Here is a 16,218-nt window from a genome sequence, read left to right as displayed (position 1 = left end):
TTCGACACTCCGCAGAACGTTTTTCCACTGTTCAATCGTCCAATGTTTACGATCCTTACACCAAGCGAGGCGTCGTTTGGCATTTACCGGCGTGATGTCTGGCTTATGAGCTCCCGCTCGACCATGAAATCCGATTTTTCCCACCTCCCGCCTAACTGTCTCCGTACTTGCATTGGATCCTGATGCAATTTGCAATTCTGGTGTGACAGTGAGGATAGATGTCTGTCTATTACACATTACGACCCTCTTCAACCTTAGGCAGTCTTTCAGTCTACAGACGAAGTATGACTGTACGCTTTTGTGCTGTACGTTTCCTTTCACGTTTCCAATTCACTAACACATCGGGAACCGTGGAAATGGTTCAAATGGCTCTGACCACTATGGGACTTAACATCTGAGGTCGTCAGTCCCCTATAACTTAGAACTACGTAAACCTAACTAACGTAAGGACATCACACACATCCATGCCCGAGGCAGGATTCGAACCTGCGACCGTAACGGTTGCGCGGTTCCAGACTGAAGCGCCTAGAACCGCTCGGCCACACCGGCCGGAGGAAACCGTGGACCTAGAGGTGTTTAGGAGTGTGGGAATCTCGCGTACAGCCAGGTTCGAAGTCCGTGAGTTCCGCGGAGCGCCCCATTCTGCTCTCTCACGATGTCTAATGACTACTGAGGTCGTTGATATGGAGTACCTGGCATTAGATGGCAGCATAACGGATCTAATATGAAAAACGTATGTTTTTGGGGGTGTCGAGGTACTTTTGATCACATACTGTGTATGGGAAACAACAGTGGCCCCGAGTCACCTCTGGCGATACCCTTGTCTCCGGGGAACAATTGGCGACCAGAACAAAGTACTGGACTATTAGTTAAGACGTATTCGACCCACTCACTTATCTGGGAACCTATTCCATATTATCAACCTGCAATGGGGTACCGTGTGAAACACTTTCCCCAAAATCTAGGAATATGCTCTACGTGTCGCCGTTCGACAATGGTCCATAGAATATCTTGCGAAGAAAGGACAAGCTTGAGTTAAAAGGAGCCTGCTGATTTGTGGACAGATGTTTTTGTTTCTCGACTAAATTTATTATTTTCGAACTTTATAATATGCTCAAGAATTCTGCAGCGAACCTATCTTAAGGATATTGACTTGCAGTTTTCCGGGTCTTTTCATTTGCCCTTCCTACAATACAAGAGTCACCCGCCTTATATTCCTGTGCCCTGTGTATTTAGAGTCTACATCTACTACATCTAAATCTATACTCCACAAGCCACCTGACGGTGTGTGGCGGACGGTACCTTGAGTACCTCTATCGGTTCTCCCTTCTATTCCAGTCTCTTATTGTTCGTGGAAAGAAAGATTGTCAGTATGACTCTGTGTGGGCTCTAATCTCTCTGATTTTATCCTCACGGTCTCTTCGCGAGATATACGTAGGAGGGAACAATATACTGCTTGACTCCTCGGTAAAGGTATGTTCTCGAAACTTCGACAAAAGCCCGTACCGAGCTACTGAGCGTCTGTCCTGCAGAGTTTTCCACAGGAGTTTGTGTGTCATCTCCGTAACGCTTTCGCGATTACTAAATGATCCTGTAACGAAGCGCGCTGCTCTCCGTTGGATCTTCTCTATCTCTTCTATCAACCCTATGTGCTACGGATCCCGCAGTGCTGAGCAGTATTCGAGCAGTGGGCCAACAAGCGTGCTGTATCCTACTTCCTTTGTTTCCGGATTACATTTCCTTAGGATTCTTCCTCTGAATCTCAGTCTGGCATCTGCTTTACCGACGACCAACATTATATGATCATTCCATTTTAAATCACTCCTAATGCGTACTCCCAGATAATTTATGGAATTAACTGCTTCCAGTTGCTGATCTGCTATATTGTTGCTAAAGTCGGGCAAGAAAATCGCGATAAATGCGAGCTAAATGGTTAAAATGGCTCTGAGCACTATGGGACTCAACATCTATGGCCATCAGTCCCCTAGAACTTAGAACTACTTAAACCTAACTAACCTAAGGACATCACACAACACCAAGTCATCATGAGATAGAGAAAATCCCTGACCCCGCCGGGAATCGAACCCGGGAACCCGGGCGTGGGAAGCGAGAACGCTACTAAATGCGAGCTAAGCAAGGACCAGTGCCGAAGAGTACCCTCTCTCAAACAGAACTGGGATTCTCGACGAAGCGTCGTGAAAATGTGGAGCACTAATATTGTGAACGGATACGACTGCCGTCTTTTCGCGTGTTATAGGATGAGTGTGACAGAGAACGAAGTGAAGGCGAAGTAATTGGGTACGCTTTCCGCTAAATTTGCCCTCAGTGCGTACAGCGCCCCTTCCGATTCCGTCTCCTGTGAGAAGTGGTCGCGGCTGCTTCTGCGGCTCAATGACGTCGCTCTCGCGATCCACCCCGAACAACAGAAATGACGTCACAGCGGGAGTTCCCCTCCAGCGGGCTCGGGGCATCGGCTTTACGGGCGGAGCTTTCAGGTCTCCACTCCAAAGATTACGCCCACCAGCGAGGGAGCAGGCGGGCGGTGGGGGGGGGGGGGGGGGGGATGAGTTTCATCTCTTCGTCCCGTCTTGAGTGCTCTGGCCCGTTATTCCTTCCGGAAAAAGGGAGGTGGTGCAAAGATGTTGCGCGGAAAGGTACTGCGTGCATCTGCGGTGTGGCTTTAAGATAGTGGCGTCTTAGAAGCTGGGTGAAGGGTTTGAGCGCGGGAAGGGGGTGCGCGGAAGTGGGGGTGGTAGGGGAGGGCTGTGGGTGCAGCTCATTAGCCGTCATTAGCCGCGGCGCAGCCCTTCTGTGAGCCCAGCTACAAATGGCGGGCCGGACGCAAGGGCGCGGCCCATCTTGCTAGCGGAAATCCTGCGCTCCTTAAAAAAAATACAGCTCTGCCCCTCGTTAAACTCCCGGCACGCGCCAACCCCAATCGGTGCAAAATTTCTGTCGCCTAGAGCAGCTGGGATATTACTGCGTTGACGGCCATTAAAATTCCTGCATCAGGAGGAGAACAAACGAGGAAATTTTACTTATTGTGTTTCCCTACGAGCGTGCAAAAATTTAACAGTTCATAGAAGACGCTCCACTGAACAATCTGAGGTAGGGAACCTGGGGTCGGAAGAGCAAACGTAAGAAGATAATACACTACTGGCCATTAACATGGCTGCACCAAGAAGAAATGCAGAAGATAAACGGGTATTCGTTTGACAAATATATTATACTAGAACTGACATGTGATTTCATTTTCATGCAATTTGGGTGCATAGATCCTGAGAAATCAGTACCCAGAACAACCACCCCTGGCCGTAATAATGCCCTTCATACGCCTGGCCATTGAGTCAAACAGAGCTCGGATGGCGTGTACATGTACAGCTACCCATGCAGCTTCAACACGATACCACAGTTCATCGAGAGAAGTGACTGGCGTATTGTGACGAGACAGTTGCTCGGCCACCATTGACCAGACGTTTTCAGTTGGTGAGAGATCTGGAGAATCTGCTGGATAGGGCAGAAGTCTAACATTTTCTGTATCCAGAAAGGCCCCGTACAGGACGTGCAAAGTGCGGTCGTGCATTATCCTGCGGAAAGGTAGGGTTTCGCTGGGATCGAATGAACGGTAGAGCCACGGGTCGTAACACATCTGAAATGTAACGTCCACTGTTCAAAGTCCCGTCAATGCGAACAAGAGGTGACCGAGACGTGTAACCAATGGCACCCCGTACCATCACGCCGGGTGATACGCCAGCATGGCGATGACGAATACACGCTTCCAATGTGCGTTCACCGCGGTGTCGCCAAACACGGATGCAACTATCGGAATGCTGTAAACAGAACCTGGATTCATCCGAAAAAAAATGACGTTCTGCCATTCGTGCACCCAGGTTCGTCGTCGAGTACACCGTCGTAAGCGCTCCTGTCTGTGACGCAGCGTCAAGGGTAACCGCAGCCACGGTCTCCGAGCTGATAGTCCGTGCTGCTGCAAACGACGTCGAACTGTTCGTGCAGATGGTTGTTGTCTTGCAAACGTCCCCATATGTCGGCTCAGGGATCGAGACGTGGCTGCACGATCCGTTACAGCCATGGGGATAAGATGCCGTCATCTCGACTGCTAGTGATACGTGGCCGTTGGGATCCAGCACGGCGTTCCGTATTACCCTCCTGAACCCACCGATTCCATATTCTGCTAACAGTCATTGGATCTCGACCAACGCGAGCAGCAATGTCGCGATACGATAAACCGCAATCGCGATAAGCTACAATCCGACCTTTATCAAAGTCGGAAACGTGATGGTACGCATTTCTCCTCCTTACACGAGGCATCACAACAACGTTTCGCCAGGCAACGCCGGTCAACTGCTGTTTGTGTGTGTCAGCACGTTGTAGCTGTCGCCACCGGCGTCAACCTTGTGTGAATGCTCTGAAAAGCTAATCAATTGCGTGTCACAGCATCCTCGTCCTGTCGGTTAAATTTCGCGTCTGTGGCACGTCATCTTCGTGTTGTAGCAATTTTAATGGCCAGTAGTGTAGCAATAAGATCAAAGTACTCTGTACTTTTTTTCTTTATACTAGTTGCAGTTAACTGGAAATACCATCACTGACAGAATGAACGTACCGTTTGCACTACGTCTTACAAAATATGCTGAAACTGGCTGCCATCAAGCTCAATGCAAGCATGACATGGGGTAACAAGATTCTGACGCTTTCTGACAAATATCCCTGGTGTGTTTCGAACCGCAACACAGGGAGCTACAATTGTGGCAACACGGTCCCCCCCGTCGGAGGTTCGAGTCCTCCCTCGGGCATGAGTGTGTGTTGTCCTTATAGTAAGTTAGTTTAAGTTAGTGTAAGTAGTGCGTAAGCCTAGGGATCAATGACCTCAGCAGTTTGGTCCTATAGTCCCTACCACAAATTTCCAAATTATGGCAACCAATTCCATCTCTGTACCCACTTGGATCTCATACACTAGTGACTTTAGATATCTTCACAATCCAGCCACTAGGAAATACAGCACAGAGATGGTTCTGAACATCCACACTGAAGTCGGGCGGTACAGGCCGATTAAATGTTTGGGCGTAACATTGCAGAGCGATATGAAGTGGGACAAGCATGTAATGGCAGTTGTAGGGAAGGCCGATAGTCGTCTTCGGTTCATTGGTAGAATTTTGGGAAGATGTGGTTCATCTGTAAAGGAGACCGCTTATAAAACACTAATACGACCTATTCTTGGGTACTTCTCGAGCGTTTGGGATCCCTATCAGGTCAGATTGAGGGAGGACGTGGAAGCGATTCAGAGGCGGGCTGCTAGATTTGTTACTGGTAGGTTTGACCATCACGCGAGTGTTACGGAAATGCTTCAGGAACTCGGGTGGGAGTCTCTAGAGGAAAGGAGGCGTTCTTTTCGTGAATCCCTCTGCCGCCAACTTACATTTCGCGGAAAGACTACAAAGATAAGAGAGATTAGGGCTCGTACAGAGGCATTTAGGCAGTCATTTTTCCCTCGTTCTGTTTGGGAGTGGAACAGGGAGAGAAGATGCTAGTTGTGGTACGAGGTACCTTCCGCCACGCACCGTATGGTGGATTGCGGAGTATGTATGTAGATGTAGATGTAGGTGTACACGGTCTTGTTGTATCCACATCCTCTACGATCAGCCCAGGCCACGTTCTCCAACAACTCAGGTAGAACTCTTTGCAGAAACCTCAAGTACTGTACAGGTGGCGGCCACTGAGATGGTCTACTGCATCGTGACTTCCTAGTAATCAGGATCGTCGTCCTTGTTTCCTTGCAGAAATAAGGAATTTACAAGTAAATAAACAACACAGTACGTGTAAACTTGTACACATGTCAGTTGTAAATAACCTCGAAAACAGTAAAACTAGACATAGCAGTAGACAAGTTTACTTCCGTATCTCCTTACGCTGGCTTCTCCGACCCCAGGTTCCCTACCTCAAACTGTTCAGGGGAGCATTCTCTTAAGTCCGGTTACATTTTTGCACCCTGTTACGGAAACAGCATGTACAGTGCACTAGGAAGAATACACGATTAAATTTGTATGTGATTTGTGAGTTATAGAGGGTGCGAAATTCAGTACACAGGTTGTCACCTCTGGCAGCAGCATCGGCTGTGACCCGGCAGGGCTGTAGGTAGGATTGAGCCCTGATGAGGACAGTATGGACCCATCAGCCTGTGATGCTCCAGCTGTGTACCAGAGTCCACCATTCATGGTGTGTGTGCCCAGTGGCAGTGTGACAGTCTCATTGCGACCAAGTGTGGTCAGTGGCTGTCAGGTCTGGATAGGTTGGCAACACTACACCATCTGTACAGAGGCAGGGCGGGGCAGTAAGGGCAGCGTGCGGTCTGGCGTTATCTTGTTGAAAGATAACATCATGGAGATCCGAGAGGTAGATCATAGGGCATGGCAGTGAAGACAGCGTGCTCTCTGGCGTTATCTTGTTGAAAGATAATATTGTGGAGATCCCAAAGGTAGAGCACAGGACAGGGCAATGAGGACAGCGTGCAGTCTGGCGTTATCTTGTTGAAAGATAACATCGTGGAGATCCCAGAGATAGAGCACAGGGCAGGGTAGTCAGTTTCCCCTTTGCAGCTCGTATCATCGCTGGAATGGTTCCTATTTGTCTCTGCTGCCCTGCAGACGACCCCTATATGATCTCAGATTGACTCAACTACATCATCAATTACGACGAAAGAGGGCACAGAAGTATAGACATTGGACTGTGAGCCAATGGAAGCTTCTCACCCACTAGGATTAATCATGTTTCAGCAAGTCGATGGTGGCAATGTTGACTGAGCTGTGTATACAGCGCGATTCAGCTGCCCCTAGCGATCGGCTTTATGCAACCCACAATGGCTTCAAAAACCACACGCAAGACTTTCATTCTCTCTCACTCAGTACGCACAAACTATTAGTCCTACAGAAAGAATGAACAGGACCTTTTTGTAGCGTATGTAACATAGTGAAATTTTGTACTGGAATACGTTTTCGTTGAGTCCACGGTTTTCATGTTATTCAAGAAAAACCCGTTTGAAGTTCGCTTTTTTACGTTTTTCTTCTAATGATTGGAAAACTACAGCCTCAAGCGAAAACGTATATCAGTATACAATTTAACTACATTAAATTTTTAACAGAAAGACCCTGTTCACTTTTTTTCTACGGGGCTAACACAGGCCCCCACAACCGCACGAGTGGTCGACTGTGAAGAAAAGACAAATTGAATAGCTGGGCGGCGGCCATTACAGTGGTAAACTGACGCGCGGAGTTCGAATGTTTATACATCGCTTTTGGTTATAAAATGCCTTCCCTAGAGTTAGGTCACAAACATAATGCGTCATTTAAATACTTTACTACAATATACTTTTTAATTTATGAACAAACAGCAACTAGTCACTGTTTATGAATTTATCTTACGTACTACATGGAATCTGCCGTAGCTAAAAGTTATGTACTGGACCCCTAGCATTTTTCGTAGTTCATTTACGATAGATGTACGCAAAATGCATCAAAATACTCGAAGATTTGCCCACTATATTAATAGATACTTTCTGACTCTACCTTGCTTTAGATTTTATGACCCGAAGTGCGTTTTATATGGCATAGTGCTTTGGCAATTCACGACCACATTATCAAGTTTCAACCTAATCTAGACCATGAAAACACGACCGATCAGCCAACTTTCTTCAAAATGATCAGAACATATAAAGTGGTATTCTGTCGGTCGGAAATCTTGCCTCCTGACAGCGTGTAACCATTTTTGTAACAGCTGTGGTTTTGTGAAACGAAACCTGCAAATAGATGCACAGACATTATGCTAATACCGTGTTACAAAAACATTTATTAAGCAAGTGCACTGACATACAAAAAAACTTAAAATATTCACATATCTGTGAAATGTAATATTCGTTCCTTTCTCGAATTTATTTGTACAATTAATCGCTGCACAACTCTTCACCATTGTACTTCTTTTGATTGGAACGTTCAGACAGTAGAATTACGTGTAACAAATTCTGTATGTACGCCCCAACAAATATACAACGTTGAATCAGGGTCTTCATAAACAACAATACTACACAACACATCACACTACAACCACTATAATGGCGTCCAGCCGAGGGTTCAAATTATCCCGCGACTGCAGCGCCATCAGTGGGTCTAGTTATTTTTTACAACGTCTTTGGGCTAACAGTTTGGGCGTATTTGAAGGCGTTGCGGGTTGCATGAAGCCCGGTGCTACCAGCGTATGACGGACGCGGAAAGGGCAGCTGTTGACGGTAATGAGAAGCGCAACTAAATTCTGTGACTGGCGAAGTCTCAGTCAGCAAAATTTTTACGACATGAAAGAAAAGAGCAGCCGTAAAAGCAGATTAAGTCCCCAGCCACCGTAATCTACCCTTTCAGTTGCTGGATGACACTCGTACGTGCAAACAGGACCTGACGTCGATGATTCTTTTTTTAACGGAAAAATTACCAAAGCTTGCGAGAAGAGAGTAGAGTGGGGGTACAGACGGAGCCATACTGCAGACGCGGCCCGCACCCCCTACCTGGGTTCTGTACTGCCGAGTACGTGGGGTACGCTACAAGTAATCCACTTTGGAGCTCTTTCCGCGGAGCGCAGCAGATACGAACCGCAGGCCCTGCCGACGAAGGGCGTTTTACACGGGCGGGGCGCAGTTTCTCGTCGGCTTCTTCCTGCTGCCGCTTTTCAACTTTCCCCGGGAAAACTTTCGGCGCGGTAATGATCGCTAACGAGGCTGCACGCCCACCCCTGACTCAATTTCTCTCTTCCCCCCCCCCCATCACAACCCTCCCCCACAACCCTCACCCCCATCAAGAGAACCCGTGAGTACAGAGGGCGGTGTATCACCGTCAGCTGTCTGAGCAGCGAACGAGGAAAAAGCAAGAAGAAGAAGACAAAGGAAAACAGTGTAGCTCTGTGATGTCTACAGCGCTAGAGCTCCGGCTAAGGACCAGTCTGTCCGTGTCTGAAGGACGCCTCTACTCTGCAGCTGTGTACCGAATTAATTAGTAATGGCTCCAGTTACTGAAAAGTTTCTTTTATTTCACTCGTCTCTTGCACTGAACCTATTTTGTAGCGTACTCTAAAACTAACACTGTAGCAAATTTTGATGTAATCAGGGCCAGCCCATATATGCACCTACCGATACCACTGGGAATCGAACACTACAGTAGAAGAATAAAAATGGATAAAATTAATTTTCAAGTATGAGAAATGTAAATTTTAGTTTCTACACCCATTTGTTGCAGGTAACTATTATTTTGAAAACTAAATTATATAAAACTTACGCAATAAGTTACAATGACGTCTTCTTCAGCTATTATACACTACTGGCCATTAAAGTTGCTACACCACGAAGATGACGTGTTACAGACGCGAAATTTAACCGACAGAAAGAGGATGCTGTGACGTGCAAATGATTAGCTTTTCAGAGAATTCACACAAGGTTGACACCGTGGCGACACCTACAACGTGCTGACATGAGGAAGGTCTCCAACCGAGTTACACAAACAGTAGTTGACCGGCTTTGCCTGATGAAACGTTGTTGTGATGCGTCGTGTAAGAAATGCGTACCATCACGATTGCGACTTTGATAAAGGTCGGATTGTAGCCTATCGCGATTGCGGTTTATCGTATCGCGACATTGCTGCTCGCGTTGGTCGAGATCCCATGACTGTTAGCAGAATGGAATCGGTGGGTTCAGGAGGGTTATATGGAACGCCGTGCTGGATCCCACCGGCCTCGTATCACTAGCAGTCGAGATGACAGGCATCTTATCCGCACGGCTGTAACGGATCGTGCAGCCACGTCTCGATCCCTGAGTCGACAGATGCGGACATTTGCAGGACAACAACCATCTGCACGAACAGTTCGACGACGTTTGCAGCAGCACGGACTATCAGCTCGGAGACCGTGGATGCGGTTACCCTTGACGCTGCATCACACACAGGAGCGCCTGCGATGGTGTACTCTACGACGAACCTGGGTGCACGAATGGCAAAACGTCATTTTTTTCGGATGAATCCAGGTTCTGTTTTCAGCATCATGATGGTCACATCCCTGTTTGGCGACATCGCGGTGAACGCACATTGGAAGCGTGCATTCATCATCACCATAGTGGCGTATCACCCGGCGTGATGGTATGGAGTGCCATTAGTTACACGTCTCGGTCAGCTTTTGTTCGCATTGACGGCACTTTGAAAAGTGGACGTTACATTTCACTTTTGTTACGACCCGTGGCTCTACCCTTCATTCGATCCCTGCGAAACCTTACATTTCAGTAGGATAACGTACGACCGCACGTTGCAGGTCCTGTACGGGCCTATCTCGATACAGAAAATGTTCGACAGCTGCCGTGGCCAGCACATTCTGCAGATCTTTCACCAATTGAAAACGTCTGGTCAATGGTGGCCGAGCAACTGGCTCGTCACAATACGCCAGTCACTACTCTTGATGAACTGTGGTATCGTGTTGAAGCAGCATGGGCAGCTGTACCTGTACACGCCATCCAAGCTCTGTTTGACTCAATGCGCAGGCGTATCGAGGTCGTTATTACGGCCAGAGGTGGTTGTTTTAGGTACTGATTTCTCAGGATCTATGCACCCAAATTGCGTGAAAATGTAATTAGATGTCAGTTCTAGTGCAATATATTTGTCCGATGAATATCCGTTTATCATCCGCATTTCTTCTTGGTGTAGCAATTTTAATGGCCAGTATTGTATTTTTCACATAAAATTTTTATAAAAGTGGACTGACCAATTTCTTTACTAAGAATGCGAAGGAATTTCTACACCGTGCGAGGTGGCGCCGTGTTTAGCAAGCTGGACACGCAATCAGCAGTGCAGCGGTTCAAACCCGCGTCCGGCCACTTAGGTTTTCCGTGATTTCCCTAAATCGCTTAATGTGAAGGCCGGTATGGTTCCTTGGAAGGACACGGCCGATTTCCTTCCCCATTCTTGACAGAATCCGAGCTCGTGCTCCGTCTCTAACGACCTCGATGTCGACGGGATGTTAAGCTCAATCTCCCTTCCTTCCCTGGAGGCGGTACCTACGTTAAAGGACCAAGGATCAACAATCCGCAGTGACCTAAAGTGCAATGTCCACGCAAAAGAAATTGTAGGAAAAACAGATGCCAGTTTGATATTCGTCAGGAAATGGGACTTATCCCAGAAAGAGGTAGCTTACATAGAACTCCATCGGCCGTTCCTTAGGCGCTGCCCATCAGGAGGCAGAGAAGAGCAGCGCAGTTTGTGACGGCATTGTTTAGTCAGCGTTAAGGAGATGCTAAACAGACTACTGTCGCAGATGCTACAGTAGAGGCGTTGTGCATCACAGAGAGGTTTAGTGTTTCAATAACGACCGCGTAAATTCCAAGAAAAAATCTGCGGAGTGTGTGTGCAAGTTCCTCTCGCATGCTTCTCGCTATATGGTCACCAGGAGAAAACTGCTCATCCACAAAAGGAACTGAAAAACGTTGGAAGGGGTGGGGGTCGGTGGGAGGGGGGGGGGAGGTACGTACACTCTGCCACATACCGGTAAATGGGTTGTAGCCTTGTGGACTGTACTGGGTCAACCAAAACTTCACCGACAAAACCCACACAATGCAGGAGGATCTGCAGCGAATTGACGCATGGTGCAGGGAATGGCAATTGAATCTCAATGTAGACAAGTGTAATGCGCTGCGAATACATAGAAAGAAAGATCCCTTATCAATTAGCTACAATATAGCAGGTCAGCAACTGGAAGCAGTTAATTCCATAAATTATCTGGGAGTACGCATTAGGAGTGATTTAAAATGGAATGATTATATAAAGTTGATCGTCGGTATAGTAGATGCCAGACAGATTCATTGGAAGAATCCTAAGGAAACGCAGTCCGAAAACAAAGGAAGTAGGTTACAGTACGCTTGTTCGCCCACTGCTTGAATACTGCTCAGCAGTGTGGGATCCGTACCAGATAGGGTTGACAGAAGAGATAGAGAAGATCCAACGGAGAGCAGCGCGCTTCGTTACAGGATCATTTAGTATTCGCGAAAGCGTTACGGAGATGATAGATAAACTCCAGTGGAACACTCTGCAGGAGAGACGCTCAGTAGCTCGGTACGGGCTTTTGTTGAAATTTCGAGAACACAACTACACCGAGGAGTCAAGCAGTATATTGCTCCCTCCTACACATATCTCGCGAAGAGACTTCGAAGATAAAATCAGAGAGCTTAGAGCCCACACAGAGGCATACCGACAATCTTTCTTTCCACAAGCAATACATCTACATCTACATCACTACTCTGCAATTCACATTTAAGTGCTTGGCAGAGGGTTAATCGAACCACAATCGTACTATATCTCTACCATTCCACTCCCGAACAGCGCGCGGGAAAAACGAACACCTAAACCTTTCTGTTCGAGCTCTGATTTCTCTTATTTTACTTTGATGATCATTCCTACCTATGTACGTTGGGCTCAACAAAATATTTTCGCATTCGGAAGAGAAAGTTGGTGACTGAAATTTCGTAAATAGATCTCGCCGCAACGAAAAACGTCTTTGCTTTAACGACTTCCATCCCAACTCGCGTATCGTATCTGCCACACTCTCTCCCCTATTACGTGATAATACAAAACGAGCTGCCCTTTTTTGCACCCTTTCGATGTCCTCCGTCAATCCCACCTGGTAAGGATCCCACACCGCGCAGCAATATTCTAACAGAGGACGAACGAGTGTACTGTAAGCTGTCTCTTTAGTGGACTTGTTGCATCTTCCTGCCAATGAAACGCAACCTTTGGCTCGCCTTCCCCACAATATTATCTATGTGGTCTTTCCAACTGAAGTTGTTCGTAATTTCAACACCCAGGTACTTAGTTGAATTGACAGCCTCGAGAATTGTACTATTTATCGAGTAATCGAATTCCAGCGGATTTCTTTTGGAACTCGTGTGGATCACCTCACACTTTTCGTTATTTTGCGTCAACTGCCACCTGCCACACCATACAGCAATCTTTTCTAAATCGCTCTGCAACTGATACTGGTCTTCGGATGACCTTACTAGACGGTAAATTGCAGCATCATCTGCGAACAACCTAAGAGAACTGCTCAGATTGTCACCCAGGTCATTTATATAGATCAGGAACAGCAGAGGTCCCAGGACGCTTCACTGGGGAACACCTGATATCACTTCAGTTTTACTCGATGATTTGCCGTCTATTACTACGAACTGCGACCTTCCTGACAGGAAATCACGAATCCAGTCGCACAACTGAGACGATACCCCGTAGGCCCGCAGCTTGATTAGAAGTCGCTTGTGAGGAACGGTGTCAAAAGCTTTCCGGAAATCTAGAAATACGGAATCAACCTGAGATCCCCTGTCGATAGCAGCCATTACTTCGTGCGAATAAAGAGCTAGCTGCGTTGCACAAGAACGATGTTTTCTGAAACCATGCTGATTACGTATCAATAGATCGTTCCCTTCGAGGTGATTCATAATGTTTGAATACAATATATGCTCCAAAACCCTACTGCAAACCGACGTCAATGATATAGGTCTGTAGTTCGATGGATTACTCCTACTACCCTTCTTAAACACTGGTGCGACCTGCACAATTTTCCAATCTGTAGGTACAGATCTATCGGTGAGCGAGCGGTTGTATATGATTGCTAAGTAGGGAGACTGGAATAGAAGGGAACCGATAGAGGTACTCAAGATGCCCTCCGCCACACACCGTCAGGTCGCTTGCGGAGTATGGATGTAGATGCAGATTTTCGTTAATAATGTATAAAATATTCTACCAAGAACCGACGGAACACTCAGTCAATTCACCGATACTTTTTGATGAGGTATAATCGACCAAAGAAGAAATAAAGATGTAGTTAGACTTATGAGCACTCGTTCATCTACAGTACCAAGAAATACATGTATTTTCCACTTCAAGCTCTTTGCCTTCCATATTGTGTAGCCTCGAGCAAACCAAGAAAAAAAAATCCCAGTAAACATGTGTTCTAGAATGCACATGGTAAGGCCCATGAGCTCTTGTTCAGTAGAAGAGATGTGTTTCATAGTAGTGAAGTTGAAGAAGTACTCCTAGCTATTCAGATACATATTTTAGAGCCCATGTTTTCATCACAATTTTATCCTGCCTTGGTCTGTATTACCGCCTCTGACCAAATGGTAATAAAGACAGCTATAGCCACACATACAATGACAGAAAAAAATTCAGTAGCAACAAGTAATTAATGTAGAGTATTGAAATTTCGCCAATGGCCTTGCCGCAGGGGTAACACCGAAGTTAAGCGGTGTCGGGCTGGGCTAGCACTTGGATGGGTGACCATGTGGTCTGCCTAGCGCTGTTGGCAAGTGGGGTGCACTCAGCCCTTGTGAGGCAAACTGAGAAGCTACTTGACTGAGAAGTAGCGGCTCCGGTCTCCTAAGCTGACATACGGCCGGGAGAGCTGTGTGCTGACCACATGCCGCTCCATATCCGCATCCAGTGACGCCTGTGGGCTGAGGACGACTCGGCAGCCGGTCGGTACCTTGGGGACTTCATGGCCTGTTCAGGAGGGGAGATTGAAATTTCGGGAATACATTTCTCTAGGTAACGAATTTAAAAGATTTACATAGGAAAATCACAGGTTAATGTAAGCACGAAATAACCCATTGCAATTGTGAAATGCTTGTACATTAATAAACGGTGTATCCGCCAGAATGTTGAGTGCAAGCATACAAACGTGCATGCATTCTGTTGTACAGGTGCCGAATGTCAGTCCGTGGGATGGACTTCCATGCCTGTTGCACTTGGTCGGTCAATACAGAGATTAATGCTGATTTTGGATCATGCTGGAGTTGTCATCCGATGATGTCCCATATGTGCTCAGTTGGACACAGATTTGGTGATCCAGCAGGCTAAGGCGACATGTCGACTCTCTGTAGAGTATGTAGTGTTACAACAGCGGTATGGGGTCGAGCGTTATCCTGTTGGAAAACAGCGCCTGGAATACTGTTGAAGAATAGCCAGCGCAACAGGCCGAATCATCAGACTGACGTACAGATTTGCAGTCGTGGTGTGTGGGAAACCGTAAGTGCTCCCGCTGTTATAGGGAAATCAAACGTCAGAGCATAACTCCAGGTGCAGGTCCAGTGTGGTTAGCACACAGACAGGTTGGTTGGACGCCCTCAACTGGTCGCCTTCTAACCAACACAACGGCAATCACTGGCACCGGGGCAGAACCAGCTTTCATCAGAAAACACGACATACCTCCACCCTGCCCTCCGATAACATGTCGCTTGACACTACTGAGGTCGAAAACGGCAGTGGTTTGGGGTCAGTGGAATGCCCGCTACAGGGCGTCTGGCTCGGAGCTGTCCTTGAAGCTCCCGATTTTTTCGTCGATCGATAGGGAGATGGTTAATGATGTTTTTGGATGGTGCTGAAGTTGTCGTCCGATGATGTCCCATATGTGCTGGATTCGAGACAGGTGTGAAGATCGCGTAGGTCCAGGCAACATGTCGACACTCTGTAGAGTGTGTTGGGTTACAGCAGTGGTAAGTGGGCGAGCGTTATCCTGTTGAAATACAGCCCCTCGAATGCCGTTCGTGAATGGCAGCGCAACAGGTCGACTCACCGGACAGACGTACAAATTTTGCAGTCAGGATGCGTGGGATGATCATGACGGTGCTGCTGCTGTCATGCGAAATCGCACCCCAGACCGTAACTCCAGGTGTAAGTCCAGTGTGTGCAGCACACAGAGAGGTTGGTTGCAGGCTTCCTTCTTACCAACCTTTACTGGCACTGCGGCAGAACTAGGTTTCATCAGAAAAAATAGCAGACGTCCACCCTCCCCACCAATGAGCAATCGCTTGACACCACTGAAGTCGCAAATGGAGGTGGTTTGGGGTCAGTGGAATGCATGCTACAGGGCGTTTGGTTCGAAGCTGACCTTGAAGTACCAGACTTGTAATGGTTCCTTGTGTCACTGGTGCCAACTGCTGCTCCGATTGCTGCTGCAGATGCAGTACGAAGCGCCAGAGCTGTACACAGAACATGACGGTCTTCCCTCTCGGTGGAGCCACCTGGCCGCCCGGAGCCCGGTCTTCTTGGCTATACATTCTCGTGACCACCGCTGCCAGCAATCATACACAGTGGCTACATTCATGTCAAGTGATTCTGTAGCACTGGAGAAGGAACAACCGGC

General features: G+C 47.4%; 1 long non-coding RNA gene across 1 annotated transcript in view; it reads right to left on the bottom strand.

The window, feature by feature from the left end:
* LOC124720445 overlaps window positions 1-16,218 on the bottom strand; it is a 469,216-nt gene that overhangs the window by 91,062 nt on the left and 361,936 nt on the right. The gene's annotated exons all lie outside the window — the stretch shown is intronic.

Source organism: Schistocerca piceifrons, chromosome 11 (assembly GCF_021461385.2).
Source record: "Schistocerca piceifrons isolate TAMUIC-IGC-003096 chromosome 11, iqSchPice1.1, whole genome shotgun sequence".
NCBI lineage: Eukaryota > Metazoa > Arthropoda > Insecta > Orthoptera > Acrididae > Schistocerca > Schistocerca piceifrons.
This window is presented reverse-complemented; position numbering and strand designations above follow the sequence as displayed.